This window comes from Macrobrachium rosenbergii, chromosome 25, assembly GCF_040412425.1.
Source record: "Macrobrachium rosenbergii isolate ZJJX-2024 chromosome 25, ASM4041242v1, whole genome shotgun sequence".
NCBI classification, from domain to species: Eukaryota; Metazoa; Arthropoda; class Malacostraca; order Decapoda; family Palaemonidae; genus Macrobrachium; species Macrobrachium rosenbergii.
Genome location: NC_089765.1, coordinates 42713491 through 42729882, shown reverse-complemented (window position 1 = coordinate 42729882; position 16392 = coordinate 42713491). Strand labels below are relative to the sequence as shown.

Below are 16392 nucleotides of genomic sequence, written 5' to 3'. Positions count from 1 at the left end.
TATAAAGGTAAGAGTTGGGAATCGTGTAGCATGACCTTTCTTACAAGAAAGGGAGTTCCTCAGGGTAGTGTCCTTAGTGTCACTCTCTTTGCTATTACCATTAATAGAGTATCAGAAAAGATATCATCATCAGTAAAAGGGTCTTTATTTGTAGATGATTTGGCTCTGCACTGCACAGGATATGATGCAGCATCTACTAGCAGGTTCATGCAAAGAGCCATCAATAAAGTAAGCAAGTGGGCTAATGAGCAAGGGTTTTGATTTTCCAAATCTAAAACTGTCGCTGTTCAGTTCTGCAGATGCTGAACTAAGGAAACCATTCCAACTCATACCTTAAATGGAATTATTTTACCTTACTCTACTGAAGTAAAATTTTAAGGAATGGTATTTAATGAAAAGCTCACTTGGAATAATCATATTGACCAGTTAAAAGTGAAAGTGAAGAGATCACTAAACATTTTAAAAGTAGTATCTAATTTTAATCGGGGTGCTGATAAGAAATTGTTAAGGCTTTATAATGCATTATGTTTATCTAAGTTAGACTATGGCTGCCAAGTATACTCATCTACTTCAAAGACTAAACTTAAGGAATTGGACGCTGTGCATAATATGGGGCTAAGGATCTGCACTGGAGCTTTTAGAACTTCACCCATTGAAAGTATTTACGTAGACTCCCATGAGCTACCACTGGACTTAAGGAGGCATGAGCTAGGTCTAAGATACACCATGCAGCTGAAAAGCTCAAAGGAGAATCCTTCTTTTGAGATCTTAGAACAGTGTGACTCAAGGCTTTTTGGATCTAGATCTTCAGTGCCATTTCAAATCAGACAGCTGGGTGAACTGGAGGATGAAAGCATAAAAACGCAGAAGATCCTACAAGTTAAACATCCTGCTATCCCTCCATGGTTTATTCCAGCATTAGATGTCTGCATTAAAGAGAAAGAAGAAAGGTCGTTCGAAAGAAGTCAGAAACAAGTTTTTGGAGCATGATGAGAGGCATATAAATGACAGGAAAATCTATACTGACGGATCAAAATCCGAAGATGGAGTAGGATGTGCAGTGGTGTGTGAGGGGGAATCATATATAAAAAAGTTATCAGACTCCTCATCCATTTTCACTGCTGAAGCAACAGCCATAGTTAATGCTTTAAATCTTGCATCTGATAAGAAATTTAAATCCACAGTAATATATAGTGACTCAAGGAGTGTTTTAGAAGCCCTAAAGAAGTTTAACCCTACCCATCCCTTAATTCAAAAGGCTCAGGAATGGCTTTTTTATCTTTCTGTCCGCCACAAATCAGTAAAGTTTTGTTGGATTCCTGGGCACACTGGTCTTGAAGGGAATGAACTGGCTGAGAGTAAAGCAAAGGATGCCGCAAGATTTGATTTCGTAACTAATAAGGTGCCACATTTGGGTATGCGTCCAGTTATCAGACGATACATTCGTACAAAATGGCCTCAGAGATGGACTTCCCCCATTTTATCCACAGATAAGTACAGAAACAGAAAAAGCATTGATTTTTGGAGTTCCAGTTTTAATCATAACAGAAAATTTGAGACCATCCTAACACGGCTTAGGATTGCCCATACCCGCTTCACTCATAGCTATATTTTAGAGGGAACCAGTGCCCCAATTTGTGCTCACTGTGATCTATCCATTGAGCACATGCTGGCGCACTGTCCTAAATTTAATCGCCTTAGGGCAAAGTACTTACTAACTGGGAAGACTATCTTAGAAATTGTAAATGATGACGTTGAGGTAGACAACCTTATGGGTTATTTGAAAGAATCTGGTTATTTTAGTGAGATATCTTAGTATATTTAATAAAGATTTTAGTCATATTTATTTTATATACTAAGTATATATTGTGAATATAAAAGTTTAATATATATTTATTTTTTTGCTGGTTCTGTCCAGTATCATTCTTCATTTTTACGTTCATATTTTAACACTGAATTTTACTAGTATGTCATCATTCAACTATTCATTATCAATCATATAATTAATTTATATATTTCACCTTCATTATGGCACTGAGTAATCCTGATGCGTTCCAGCGCTTGGTGTTCAAGACTTAAATTTCAATCGACCACAATAACGTAATATTTTCAATAGCCATATTATACAATGGAATGTAAATGGTCTACAGACCAGATTACACCTAGGAGAAGTACAACGATTACTCAAGGAATATGAACCAATGATATTATGTTTACAACATGTCAACAAAACTGTCAACAATAAGCAAATACACCTTAGCATCTACATCACGAGAAGAAGGAGGAAATTTAGGTACAGCCATATATGTACAGAGTATGTTATGACAAAGTACCTGTAAACATTACTGACTTTCAGATATCAGGTATTAAAATACGAATAAAAAACAGTAATTATGTAATTTATACAACCAACCTAATAAGAATTACAGCATTGATAAACTTAAAGATATATACTTAATACTAAGGAACCTACATTAATAGTAGGTGATTCTAAAGCTCACAACCCAATATGGAACTGTAATTATACTAACTCAAATAGAGCAGGAAGTAAAATAGAAGAATTCATAGATTCAAACGACATGTGCTGTATGAATGATGACGAAATCAGCACATATTTTTCAAAAACACATGGAACATTTTCCTTAGTATACTTGACAGATTATATTGGAATACAGTTAATGACTTGCACACCAGTGATCATTTCCCAATATTAATTTCATTATTACAAAACAATCCCACCAAGCATGTCCCTCAGTATAAACTGTATAAAGCAGATTGGGAGCGATATGAATTCCACACTAGGAATATCACACATTGTGAGTATACAAGATCATAATGAAACAAATAGGCTTCTTGTTGATTTCATTAAAAGTGCTGCTGATAAAGCAATACCGAAATCAAAATCTCATCCAACAAAACACAAAGTCTCATGGTGGTCTGAAAAACTAACAGAATTAATAAAAATAAAACACCAAATTGGAAGACGATTAGATAACTTAAATGGAAAGTTCAGTAAAATAATTAAAACATTACCATTATAAGAAGAAACTTTGCAAAAAGTAACTGTTATTATTAGAAATTGATACATTAAAACCTCAATATAACTAAATATCTGCAAAATTTAAATAAGTAATTCAATGAAGAATCATTTCATGGAGGAAATATGTATCAGATTTTTCTAATAATACTCCCATGCAAAAAATATGGGGAAAAATTCGGGAAAATAAATATTACCCATGTTAATCCACCTAGACATGCCATATCAAAAGATGGGAAAAGAATACTTGATCTGAAAGAAATAAGTAATGTAATAGAAGAATACTTGGCAAAAGTAAGTAGTGATAATAATTTAGATGAACACTTCTGCACAAAGAAAAATAATATAGAATTAATAACAATAAATTTGAAACAATAGAAGATGTATATTTTAACAGAAAATTTAATATGGAAGAGTTGGAATATGCTCTTTTGAACAGCAATAAATCTGCCCCTGGAGGGGACAGTATTTGTTTTGAAATGATCTGCCACTTAGCACCTTTGGCTAAGTCATACTCGTTACAGTTTTATAACCACTTATGACTTTAAAATTTACTTTTTGATGAATGGTGTAAAGCTATAATTATTCCTGTCCCCAAATCTGGAAAGGATCTCAGTAATGTAAACAATTACGGACCAATTTCTTTAACAAGTTGTTTATGCATATTACTAGAGAAAATGATAACTGTTCGACTAATATGGCACATTTGAGGAAATAAAATTTTGACTCGCACTCAATTCGGGTCACAATGTGACAGATCTTCATTGAATTATCTATCTAATTTAGTAGACCATATACAAGGAGGATTTGAAAGAAAACAAATCACTATGGCCGTCTTTTTCGACATTGAAAAGGCATGGAGATATGCAGTGTTAAAAACATTACATAAAAACAGTATCCGTGGACATTTACCTAGGTTTATCCAAAACTTTCTGACAAATCGCTCTTTTCAAATGAGAATTGGTGATGCATTGGCAAGTACATTTCCACTTGAAAATGGTGTTCCACAAGGAAGCGTCCTTAGTGGCACACTGTTTACTTTAGCAATAAATATCAGTAAAAATCTACCTATTGGAATTAAAAGTAACTTGTATATGGATGATTATGCCATATATTATTCAACGTCTCGAATAAAACATGCAGAACGAATCAATAATAAAAGCATAATAAAAATAGATGAATGGGCCTCGTCTGTAGGCTTTAAATTTTCCATAGATAAAACTCTAGCAGTCATATTTTATAAAAGTAAAAATTGGAAAAAGGGCAAAGAAATAGATTTAAAAATCAGAAACCATAGTATACCAATTAGTCAAACAGCAAAACTTTTGCGATTAATAATTTGATACTTGAACTGGAAAGCCCACATAACATGCATGAAATCAAAATGTAAAAGAGCATTAAATCTAATTAAAAACTATTGAACACTATTTGGGGAACCAATAGGCATACCGTTACTGTACTGTATAAAGCAACAGTGCTGTCTGTCATTGATTATGGGAACGAAATATATGGCTCGGCATCAGACGCAACACTGAAAATGTTGGGCCCAGTCCATAGTGAAGGCCTTAGGATATGTTCAGGAGCCTTTAGATCATCATGAGCGTCATCTTTACAAGGGAGCCAGTAACAATGAAGAGTGCTCTGAGAATTCAGACAAATGATTCTCCAACCAAAAAATTATTTGGATTGAGAGATGTATTTATAAACAATCATCCACCTCCTTTCCCAATTAGAGCTAGAAGATTGTTTGAGTCACTGAATATAAATATACAATTACCTTTAATAGTAAAATTACCTCCTCCTTGGACAGTGAATAAAATGAGAGCTTGTACGCACTTAAAATATTTATCAAAAAGTTATTCATATACCCCAGAATACGATAGACAGCATACAGTAGAACATATAATCCGGAAAGGTCCACATTACGCAATATACAACGACGAATCTAAGTCACAATACGGAGTGGGATATGCTGCAGTATCCCAAAACAAAATGTATCAGTTCTCTCTACTAGATAATGCCTCGGTATTTACAGCTGAGTTATGTACAGTAGTATCAGCCATAAAAATTATTAAAGAAGCCTCATTTAATAATTTTGTGATTTATAGCTACTCCAGAAGCACTATAGAAGCCATTCAAAGTTACAATCCAAAAAATAATAATGTGCAACAGATTCAGTTTTCACTCTATAAGTTGTTTAATAATGGAAAAAATATTGAATTATGTTGGATCCCTGCCCATGTAGGGATTAAAGGAAATGAAGAAGCTGATAAAGCAGTTAAAGAAGCAGTCCACATGACAAGAGCAAATGGAAACATCCCTATTAGTGACTATATGAGAACAGTCATTGTAAATAAATTGCAAAATATATGGAATGCAGAAACCGAAAATAATAAATTGAAACATAAAATCCTGTGTTAGAAAATGAAGTTCATCATGTCAGAGAGATAGACATGCGCAAGTAATTGTGACTCGTCTCCGAATAGGCCATACTCGTCTGACACACAGACACTTAAGGAGCAGCCCACGTAGCCCTGCTCCCGAGTGCTCAGAGTGCAAGGTGCTAATAACGGTCAGACATATGTGTGAGTGCCCAAAGTATGACTAGCAACGACTGTCAACTTTTGGAAATAGATCAGTGAGGGAAATTTTATCAGAGTCTTCTACTACATTTTCAGTCGTTCCTATTTTGATGTTCATGAAGAGATGTAATTTAGTTGATAAAATATAAGTAAATTATGAAAATACGAAAACCTCATTTAATGCATTAAAAAAAAATTTTAAACATTACTTAACGTATTCCGATTTTTTTATGTATGTGTGGATGCGTGAGTAAATGTATTTATTGTGTGCATGTGTGGAAGCGTGTGCCTTTATGCAGTTTTTAGTTTTAATTTTCACCCATTCGTCGTCACACCGAATGAAATATTCGGTTCCAGAGCTTGGCCTCAGGTCTAGACCTGGTATTTTATATTAATCCTTCGGACCAGCCGTATGAAAGCTGAAAGTCAGCTCAGTGGTCTGGCTAAACTACTTTAATAATAATAATAGAAAAGGCACGATTTGCTCAGATCACATATTTGTGTTAAGACTTATAACAGTGTATGGAATTTAAAAATCCCCACTAGATGGCTTCTTATGATTATGAAAAGGCACTTGACACGTCCACAGACCAGTATTATGGAAGGATGTTACACATGGCTTTTTTTTTTTATGCTGTCAGGTGACTGCCTCTTGGTGACAGTGGATTACGAAATTGTCCTCCAAAAACTGAATGGATTACGGCATTGTCTTCCAAAAACGGTAGTTTGTTGTTCTGGTCAGGGTAGGAACAAATCATTTATAATTTCATTTAGGGTGTAAATTACTCTTAAGGAATATTGACAGTTTGTTTAATTCGAGATGTATGATGAGAAACGACTAAACTTGAGTAGGGGAGAAGCAACACTACAATCCATCAGTTTACGAGAACATCATCTAAACCAATACTTTAAAAAAAGGAAATTACACATCAATTATGGCCCTAAAACATAGGCAAGTTCAATGTTGGTGAAAAGTATTCACAGCTAACACTCAATACGAGACCAATGAAAGCACAGCCGGTAGGTAAACGTGTTTGAGTATGTATGTATATATATATATATATATATATATATATATATATATATATATATATATATATATATATATATATATATATATATATATATATATATATATATATATATATAATATATATATATATACATACACTTATTATATTACACACACACACACACACACACATATATATATATATGTGTGTGTGTGTGCTTAAAGTCTGTCCTTTCATTGGTATCATGTTGATTGTGAATACTTTTCATCAACTTTGAACTTATGTTTAAGGTCAGTGGTTGATATACCTCGCTGTTGTTTAAGTATTGTATCACATGATGTTCTTGGAAACTGCTGGTTCGTAGTGCTGCTTTTCCCCTTAGTATGTGGCTGGTCAGTATTCTTCTTTAGTCTTTTTCAACTTACCTTTTGAGTTTTAAGTCATGGTCAGTAAAAAAAATATTTGCGTTATATTATTGTGTTCAGACGGCTTTAGACTTGAACCAAGATAAGTTAATCATTCATTATGCTTAGAGATATTGAGCCACATCCACTTTTTTTTTCAGCAAAAAAAATTTTGGGAAGCAGAGTAGCCGAGTTACTTTTTTTATGATTTGCTTTTTTTTTATAGGCCGAAAATACTTTAGACTTGAAATAAGGAAGATTAGTATCAGGAGGGCTGTGGATGGTGGGTGGATGTTATGGGGGGAAAGGGGGTTCGGGGATGGTCCTTGCAAGAGGAGGCAACTGGTTCAAGAGGGTGTGTTATAGGTCAAGTGGCACAAGGAGATGCACTCTTTAGGCGATGCGAATCACCACTCGAGGCACTACAAGAAACTCCACCGTGAGCTTTTGTTTCCTGAATTGAATTAGGAATTAGATGAAGGGGACCACGTTCATTATGGCTGAAGATATGAAAACACACACTTCAGAGCCTCGCTACAGAATGAAATCTAAACGGCCATCAGCATTAACGTCAACATAATGTTAAAGTGTATCATAATGGCGGTACAAGTGTGATAGGCTTGCCAAAGGTTTACACTAGCACTTTCATGAAGATTACACATCAGAGAGGCTTCTCTCTTTTTATTGGACTTCTTTCCTGTAGACTTATTTTAAGAACTAATAAATTTATAGAATTGGAGAACTTTTGCTATAAATAGTCTTTCCTTGTTTATCTTTAGACGTACATGTTACTTGGTCACAAATATTTATACCTAAACGTGCGTTTGTATACACACTCGTATTTGTTCTGTGTAATAGGAAGAGGAGGATATCCACCTTGTTTATAAAGAAAAATTAGACACCCTTTACTCCCCATAAAACGGAACTCAAACGGATTCAAACAATCCTTTTTTGGCTCTTGGATATAGGACCTTTAGAGTGTCAGTTGACTCAGATCTACTTGAAGATTTCATTTGTTGATCATTGGGAAACTATCGACGTTGCCTGAAGGCGTTTTATCATTGCCTTTACATAATATATATCTGTCTATCTATATAACAATGGACGTGTGTGTGTGTGATGTTTCAGCATAACTCTGAAACGCATAGAGCAATTTCAACCAAGCGTGGCATACATCGTTATGACTTACTATCTGGAAAAGAATACTGGGGTGGGACATCACTAGCACTAAAGGGCACCAAAGGGGGTGGGAAGGGCTTCCCCAGAACAGGGCTGGTTCTGCCTGTAGACTTAGTAACTAAATAAACTCTACGGGTTTTATCATACCTCATTTCAGTATACATATGACTTACTATCTGGAAAAGAATACTGTGGGGGGTAAGACATCACTGGCACCAAAGGGGAAGGGGGTGATTTGCAAAAATAACCAAAAACGACAGATATTAGTGTCTAGTCCATAGTTTTCAGGGTCGCTGAGAATAGTGACACTCCCGACGCCCTTTTGAGTCTAAGTTCATCCCCAGTAGGAATGGGGTGTGAGAAGAGGTGAAATATAAAATGTCAAAAATGTTGGACATTGTAATTGAAGCAACTATCTTAACAGGAAAGGGAGAAAGTGAGAGAGAGAGAGAGAGCAAATGAGAGGAAGGGGAAGTGAGAGAGAATAGAGGGGGTGTTAGGGAGGGGAAAGAGTGAGGGAGAGTTGGAGAGAGAGTTTATAGGTTGTCATTCAGTTTTCCCGGGCAGTGCCGGGTGGGTGGGTCAATATATATATGTATATATATATATATATATATATATATATATATATATATATATATATATATATATATATACACATACATACATACATACATTTATATGTATATACGCACATATACATATATATATATATATATATATATATATATATATATATATATATATATATATTATATATATATATATATATAACCACAAATACAGTTTACACCCAAGGAATTATAATAGATAAGTGTGTCTGGCGTGGCTGGGTCAGATGCACTTATCAGTTATAATTACCCTTGTGTGTAAGTTACTGGCAAGCATAGTGAATTCTATATGAATTATATTTTTGGCTTAGTAATTAGGAGTAAAAAAGTCACCTGTATGATGACAATTTCACACACGTTTATATATATATATATATATATATATATATATATATATATATATATATATATATATATATATATAATGTAATTGTGTGTATAATCTATCTTATCACCATTACCTTCAATGCCTGCGATGCGAAGGGCCTCTATGAAATTCTACCAGTTTGGTCTTTCCTGTGCTTTTGTGCTTTCCCTTCCACAAATCTCCATTCATCTCCAGATTCTCATCTCACAGGTCTCATCCAATTACTTTGGGTCTTTCCACCTTTTTTGGTGCCAACAGGAATCAAGCTATCGCCTATGCGCTTTTCTTCCTGGGGTGGTGTGAAGAATTTGGAAGGCTATCTCCACCTCTCTCTCATTACCTCATCTACAAATGGAACTTCCATAATTTCCTTTAAGGTATTAATTTCATTGGCGCATTATCCTTCCATATAGCAGCATAGATCGCAGTAGATAAACAGTATGTAAAGTCTTGCTTCCGTATGGAGTTTCAGTCAATTTGATACCCATAACTCTTTCAGTCTTCCCATTGTTTGATTTGCATTTTTTTAGTCTTTCGGTGTTTCGGTTCCAACACAAGAACTTTTATTGGGTGTAATTTTTTCCGAAATATTTGAAAGTCCTTACTTCATTAATCCTTTTTGCATCTAATGTTATTTCATCCCTTTGAGCATACCTAATCCTCATTATTATTTTTTTTTACAGACCAGCATTCGGCCCTTCTTTTAATATAAAATGCATTTATTGAGCAAGCTTTGTAAAAAAAAATGTTCTGATGTTATATATTGATTTACCCAACTGGTTTCACACCATCATTGGCCATTAAAAAAACCATCTAAAGTCCGTGTAGGTTCTGTCGTTACTCTTATCTAAATCTCTTCCATCTTTAACCACTTACTGATAAAATCCGTGAGGGGTGGGGGGGGGGCGTAAAGCAGAGGTGACACGGTAAATTCACTTGATAAAATTCCACCATCATTAATTTAACATCTTCTCTGTTCATGGATGGGTTCAGATAGCTTTACAGATTAACCAGGAATACTGTAGTGACATGAGATATCACATAATATTGGTCTGTGGGCGTTGTCAAGTGGCGTCCCTTAACAAGCACCATCACTAGGGGATTTTCAAATTCCATGCATTCTGCGGAATGCCTTAGCACAAGTATTTGATCTGTGCTTCTCCCGCCTTTTGTAAAACTAGCGTGTTCATCTCTATCTCTAAGCATTTTATTTTCTTCCCCAGACTATTGAGAATGAGCATACTAAGTATTTTCACCACAACCGATGTAAATGCAATGCCTCTGGAGTAAGCACATTCAGTCAGGTACCTTACCTATAACTTCCAAGTCCCCATCATCAAGCTTTCCTCATTTCATATTCTGCAAAAGTCTAGTTAGTCTGTGAGGTGTCATTTCATTTTCAACTGAAATAATCTGTGCAGTTATTTCACCAAGGGCCTGTATTTTCATTTCTTAATTTTGTTAGTCATTGATTCTTAAAACCGAATTTATTCATTTGTGCAGTTAGGTTTAGTCTACCTTTCTACCAGTAGCAACCCCATATATCTCCCATTTTAACCTCACAAAAATGTTCCTCCCAGGTTTTTTCTTTCCCTGTTGGTGTAATTGACCCATAAGCCTTTTGACAGGTATTTTCATCTTCGTTTTCACCCATGGATATTTCATTAATGTTTCTGTGGGCTATCTCAACACCAAAGCCACTTCCTAAATACGTGAATATGTTAGCACATTATCCGCTTGTTTTTCCCGATATTCGTACTTACCTTTTCTTGCACTTTGCAAGTTCTACCATGCATTCTTCATTTCCTCTCTAAAATTTTCCAGAAATACCTTTTACGTTTGTCTGTTTATGGAATCCCAGGTCTCATTTGGTAGCTAAGGTTTCTATCTTGCTATCCTTCTCCCAGAACTTTCCCAACAGATTGACATACAATCCAGATATTAATCCAGCCTATGTTGAATGCCTTCACCTCATCAGATATGTTTATAGAACTGGTAAATCTATTTTGATATTCGATTTATAAGCTTCTTGGCATTAATCTTCAAGATGCTGTTAGCTTTGTGTGTTGGATTTCAGTTTTAGTGTGGCAGTGACTAATCGGTGACCTCGTCTAACATCTGTTCTATAGCTCCAAGCATTCTTCACATTTTGTTCCCTTAAGTAATGGCCCGATGAAGATGTACGAGCATATACAAGGATGTCTTTTTGCCTGAAGAGACTTCATTGAGCTGTGAGATTTATACTTAATTTTTTGAGAGTTCATTTTTATCCATAGTACACTATTTCACTGCTTTTATAAAATTTTTAGAGTAAAAATTACTGTTCACTGCTATCTTGCCAGCTGGTGCCTTTTTTTGCATTTGCTGTTGAGATCACGCCTTCTCTACCAGTGCCATGTAGTCTTCTAGAACATGCCTCGTTCACCTGCCAGTGCCATCTGTTCTTTCGTGAATGAATATAATTGTTAACCCCATCCAATCTCTCTTTTCCTATTCCTTTGCATCAGGATTCGCAATAATTTGATCAGGAATCTTACATTCTAATTTTCTGTCTTGAGTTTACCCTTAGTGTTTGGAAACCTGGAGATTCTTAGCACTCATATGCCCAGTACTAGGGGACCATTTCTGAATTATGCCTCCATTAGTTTGTCGGGTTCCAGGAGGAGTTATTTAAATACAAAAATGACTAGCCAATTCCTTGGAGTTTGCATTCAGACCTAAAACCAGTGAACCCTGCCGTTACAGTTTGGTGTTTAACTAAGGTTATTCACCATTAATCCTATCCATCATCCCACAGCAGGTGATTTCCAGTCATTAGTTTGTGTAGATTTAGTGTAAGGATTATTGATTGTTTATCGTAGATTGTATAGTTATTTAAATGGGAAGTTGGAATTTTTGCATAAAATTTGTAGATAAATCCGTATTTGTAAGCATTTGGTATATACATCAACATACACATAATACTGACAAGTTCCAGGCTATATCCAGTGCAAAATATCACTGAAAGTTGTGTAATAAATCTGAAAAAATTTGGCTGCAGAAGGTGAATTTTGTTGATTATGATACGGTTGTTTACTTTTTGTGCTCAATCTATAACAAACATGACTAGGAATCCGAAGCCCAGTTTTAAGGTAATCATTATATGATGACATCCCTGACTGAAACTTTCCATGGTATTCAGTTGGAGGATGGTTGGCCTTCTACAGAGTCCTGGTTGATTTTTAGGTGGTTTTGGATGTCAGAAATGCAGTATCATGAAACGGTGACTGATTCTGTTGTGCCAGATGTACACCAGCTGATATTTGTGTATCCCCTTGCAAGGACAAATAGTAAATCTCTCTCGTTTTACGTCTCTTTAAAATGGAAATTTCAGCTCTTATTTTCTTGTTTGTCTTACGTGAGCTGGTATTTTAAGAATTTTGTATATGCTGAAATGCTCAGAGCCGCTTTGTTTTAATTAAAAAATTTTAATTACTCGTCTTTTCTAAGGTGAAGGTGATTGTGAATAAACTTATTTATTTATTTTCAGGTATGTTTGTTGACAGAGCTGTGGAAGGTATGTGACAAATTAACTGTTTCTGTGCCCCTTATCGTTGTACATTCAGACAAACATTATGGTTTTAATTATACATGCTTGAATGCCTGTCGTTATAATGGACCCCATTTTCTGTTACTATGTTTTTCTATCCCTTTTGCTGTGGGTATTCTTCATACGTGATTTTACAAGTGTGAGCTCTGTTAAGTATTCTGTATTGGTCGTGTTTGTATTTCATTGTAAATTTCTGGCATTATTGTCATGACTGTGATATAAAAGATTGGAAGATAAGCGGTCGCTTGTCTTTTGGTTTTGTTTTATCAAGCTGCGTTTTTCTTGGGATGTTGTACAATATATGAGTTTAATATCTTATTAATGGTAATTCATGAACAAATTAATTATCAGTTATTATTCGGAAAAAGGTTCTTTCTCAAACATACGTCATTAAATAGTGTAGCAGTACGGCACGCGTCCTTTATGTTTTCTGTAGTTACGCAGATTTTATTTTTCCTTTTCGTGGAGTTCATTTAATATGTTGCGATGTTAATCTGTTTAGGAAAACAAAAAATTGGCATAGTGTTTAAATACTGAATGCTTGCGGCTAATTCGCTGTAATTAATCATTGTTTTTATCAGCTATCGACTTCTGTAATCGCGTCTAAATATCAAAAACTCCGTCCATAACGAAGTTCGTAGGTGCGACGGTTTTCGGAATGTATATATAAGATGTTCCTTTCATTTCCAAGCTGTCCCAAAGTAAATATCACACAGGCCGTGGGGACCAGGGAGTAAGCCAGCTGGTGAGGATGGGAAATTAGTAACATACGAGTCGTAAGAGGAAAGACACATAATCTTCCCTGTGGTAATCAGTCTTGAAGTCCAGTGTTTTCTTACTGTGATTCTCTTATATTTAAATGGAAGTCTGGTTGGTGCTCTCGTCATTAGTATTGGATTGTCGTGTTTCGGTTTTCTTGGTTAAGAATACCTGCTGTGCCGCTATATTCAGTATTCACTTCCAAAACTTAGGGTAGCTGAATAATACAAGCGTAAGAGCTCAGATAGATAAAGCTGCTTAGGAAATGCAGAAGTACAAAAACTATCTAAAAGATATAACGGAGAAAAATAAGACCATCCTCTAATTATTGGGCTGAAGTTAGAACAAAACGTCTAAAAACTGTGATTTTAAACCTCAACAGAAATAAAGGAAAAAAGGCATGATTTAGATTTTTACAGCAAATGTAGCTCTATGTGGCTGACGGTACAGTCTAGGTAGATTTTAATTCAGAGGATGATCACAATTATGAACAGTTTTATAAGGCATAAACAGTGAACTAATCTAATGATTGTACCAGAGATTAATACCAAGGCATGGTTTAAGAAATTTAATCGAGCTCTAGTTTTTGTCCAGCATTTTAAGATATGAATCAAATGCTGAAAATCGAACATCAGTAATGAATCAGATGCTGAAAATCGAACATTATTACAGTATTCAAAACATGTTTAAGAGGTAGATATCCAAAAATTGAACGTTTGTTTCTTAAAGTGAATATGCATTCAAGAACAACACCTAGAATTCTAAATAAGTTCCTTGTAGTTACAGAAACTGAGAGAAATATGTTTGATCAGCCAACAATCATTCTTTAAACTTTGCTAGAATTTAACTTCATCACCCTTCATTTGTATTATTCATTACTTTAACCAAATCTCCGGGAAGAAATTCAGCAACCCAGGTCTACACTCATGAAATGGGATTGATGTAATTAGACTTGCATCATCGGCATAAGAAACAAGCTTGTTTTCTTAGCCAAACCACATGTCACGCAACTATAATGTATGTGACAGTGGGTCAAGGCGCTGACCAGAATAGCACCAGAGATTGCATTCCTGTAGCCACTATGGTTCCTTTCATCAACAGCTTAGTAATTTTTTAGTTAAAAATTCAGTAATAAAGATATGAAGTTTCCCAAGATTTCCTTAGCGAAACACTGGGTCTTACATTCGCCAATATACGAGTATTTATATGCCACCTTGAAGAACTGTTTCTTAGACAATGCCCACAGTTATTTCGGCCCGATTTTTGCAAACGATACGTTGATGACACGTTTTTATTGTTTACAGAAAAATCGCATGCCAATATGTTTTTTGAGTTTGTCGACACATTTCATCAGAATATCAGGTTTACTATGGAAATCGACTCAAAATCATTTACCCTTCGTAAACAAATATTTCACAATGTAATTGGAGGTGGGGGTGGTTACCTCAGTTTTTTTTTTTTTTTTTTAAAGCGTGCACTGGTTTGGGTCTTCACATTTTTAGTAACTGCTCTTTGACATTTAAGCTGAATTCAGTAAAGACACTTTTATTCAGAGCCTATTCCCTGTGTTCAGATGGAATAATTTTCACAATGAAATATAATTTCTTGCAGTATTTTTTAATAATAATTGTTATCCTTCTGACCCCATTGACAGATTTATTGAAAAGTTTTTAAAAATATTTGTCAGCCCTGTTTATTATGTCCTCAGATTCCAAAGAAATTAATGTATTTTTTATTACCATATGTAAAAAATATAAACAAAATTTTTAAAACGCTTTTATTAACATGCACTAAAAAGTAAAAATTAATTTTTTGAGACACTTGGATTTTCTTACAATTAATCATGTCTACAAAAATAAAAGCGTGGGCGCCAAACATGGAAGGAAATGATACAAGAAAAAAAATTATTTTTTACTTTTTAGTGCATTTCAACATTTTTTTTTTTTTTTTTTTTTTTTTTTTTTTTTTTTTTTTTCTCCGATTTATGATTGTAGCTAACGAAATTGAACGAGATAGCCTGTCGAGCCAAAGAAAGCTTGAAAATTGCGTAGAGTTGTTAACTTATTCTACCGAGTCAAAGAGGGTATGAAATATCCTAAGAGTTTCATACAAATCCTGATACTGGGAGAGGTAACTGCTGACCTGCTGATCATGTAAGGTTGTATTATCACCGGGATTGAGTATCCATGCAAAATTTCAAGTCCATCGGACGAAGGGAACAGGTCGAAAATTGAGTTACAAGTTTTGACCCAAACAGACAGACGCAGAAGTCAAGTTCAATAAAAGCACGTAAAAATGCAACTTTTAGACGTTAACTTACAATAGCCCTAAGCACTTTGTACCCGTATGTTAATTTCAAGTGTGTTAAAAAATCCTTTAACAATAGGAAGACTTCAGATTCGAAGACACCTTTGCGGAGTTGATGTGCTCTTTCTTTGTGTATAAATATACTTGTCTAAAATGTAATTTTTGAAATTACGTCGGATCTACCAGACGCTTACTGAAAGTCCACATCGATTCCCATAGAGGAGTCAGTCTTCGCCCTGCATTTTAATATCAAAAGGTTTTTCAGCCATAAGGAACCACTTAGACTCATGTAAAACCGATATAGCGTACAATAATTTCAAAATACTCTGTCAAACTACCGACTGCCTTTCGCTCCGCCTTTTAGAATCTCTACGTCAAGAAGCTGTCGCCTTCCTCAAACAGCCGAAGTACTTCCACACCATTATACATTGCATAACTATCTCTCTCTCTCTCTCTCTCTCTCTCTCTCTCTCTCTCTCTCTCTCTCTCTCTCTCTCTCTCTCTCTTCTGACATCGTCTTTGAATATTCAGTTCCTTATCAGTT

General features: G+C 35.0%; 1 long non-coding RNA gene across 1 annotated transcript in view; it reads left to right on the top strand.

The window, feature by feature from the left end:
* LOC136852613 (uncharacterized) overlaps positions 1 to 14771 on the top strand; it is a 131095-nt gene extending 116324 nt beyond the window's left edge. The window contains exon 2 of the long non-coding RNA XR_010857198.1: positions 12723 to 14771. This is a non-coding gene — a long non-coding RNA (uncharacterized lncRNA). The remainder of the gene's footprint in view (positions 1 to 12722) is intronic.
* The last annotated feature ends 1621 nt before the right edge of the window (positions 14772 to 16392 follow it).